The sequence below is a fragment of the Eschrichtius robustus genome, chromosome 5 (assembly GCF_028021215.1).
Source record: "Eschrichtius robustus isolate mEscRob2 chromosome 5, mEscRob2.pri, whole genome shotgun sequence".
NCBI lineage: Eukaryota > Metazoa > Chordata > Mammalia > Artiodactyla > Eschrichtiidae > Eschrichtius > Eschrichtius robustus.
Window position 1 is genome coordinate 121,326,267 of NC_090828.1, and position 1,587 is coordinate 121,327,853.

At 54.1% G+C, this 1,587-nt stretch overlaps 1 pseudogene; it reads right to left on the minus strand.

Annotated features, from left to right (window-relative positions):
* Positions 1-212: 212 nt before the first annotated feature.
* On the minus strand, positions 213-1,259 carry LOC137765408 (protein CDV3 homolog pseudogene; annotated as a pseudogene).
* Between the last annotated feature and the right edge of the window lie 328 nt (positions 1,260-1,587).

Here is a 1,587-nt window from a genome sequence, read left to right on the forward strand (position 1 = left end):
GGGATTGGCAAATTCACGAGATGTTTCACAATTCCAATGCATATTTCAGGTTACTTAGCCAAGCAATATGCTCTGTCAAAGAACTATTCCAAGTCAAAGCAAAAAAAAGAAAGAAAAAAAAGAAAGAAAAAAAAAAGCCTTAATATGGAACACAGAAAAAGCACTACCCAAATAAAAAATTACTAAAAAAAATAAGATTATTCCCTCCCCACCCCTTTTCCCACTTGGTGACCCGAGTTTGGTTGAATTTAATTTGTGGTTACCTCAGAATACAACTCAAAGTTTAAATTATAAATCACAGCCCTACACAGATTATCTGAACACATCAGTTCTTTTGAGAGCGGCATGTTCCGGGAAGTCTAATACCCACTACAGAGTGTTCCTTATGAATGGGGCACAGGACAGGTTAATTAAGGTCACTTAAATCTTCATCTTTTACAGCAGATCAGAACCCAGATGGCTGACTTTCTGCAGAATTTCTGATAGGAATCCAGTAGAGCTGGTTTCAAGTTTCACATCGACACTTAAAAGCTGTAACCTTCTTATCCAGAAGTTGTGATCCACATGAAGTCCACAATGAATGCAGCAAATCTGAGGTAGTCAACCCTTACGAAGGCTCAGTATTTCCGGCTTTCTACATGCTTGGCAGTGGACTGCAGGGATGGGAACTGTGTATCACTGTAGATTTCTGGTGGTCCTTGGGGGGCTTTCCTTGTTGTGGTCAACCTGGCCCCAGGAGGCCTATACACGCCACTAGTCATTGTCGGTTCTGGGGTTTCTGTAACAACTACTGGAGCAGGAGGTGCTTGTACCGAAGCTGTTTTATTCCAGGGACCTGAAGATTTTTCTACACCACCACCACCTCCTCCGCCTTCTTCCCAGTTATCACCTGGATCTTCTCTTTTTTCATTTTCATCTTCTTCCTTTTCACTTATTTGCATTGCTTGAACTCTTAGGCCGCTGTAATCAACCTCTTTTTGCTCAAATTCTTTCCACTCATCTTCATCCTTTGTCACAACCTTGGTGGCGGCCCCAGGGCCCGTGGCCCCCGCGCCCGCGGTCCCGCTGTCGCCCGGCCGGGTCCCCGCGCCCGCCCCACCGCCCGCCGCGCCCGCGGCTCCGCTGCTCCCGCCGGCGCCGCCCGCCGAGCCCGTGGCGCTCGCCGCCCGGTTGCTCCGCTCCTTCTTCTTCTTCTTGTCTCTCTTGGCGAAGAAGTTGTCCAGGCTCCGCTCCTCCATCTCAGCCATGGTCGCGGCCTCCTCGGCCGGGATGGGTGGGGCCGGCGGCGGGCGCTGCCCGCGGGGCTCCGAGCTCGGGGTCGAGGCCGGCTCGGCGCTCAAGCTCCCGGGCGCGGTGACGCCTCAGCCCCGCGGGGTCGCCGAGGCGTTTGCGTTGGGGCGAGCGGCTCCCCCCGCGTGCTGGCGAACGGTGGTACGGCCCTCCTTGGGGCTCGCGTGCCGCTGCCGCCGCCCCGCCCGCACGGGCTGCAGCGACAGCGGTGCAGGATCCCGCCCGCTCCGCTGCCGGAGGGCAAAGGGAACGTGCGGGCCAGAGGTTCCAGTCAGCACTCGTGTTTTAAGGAACAGG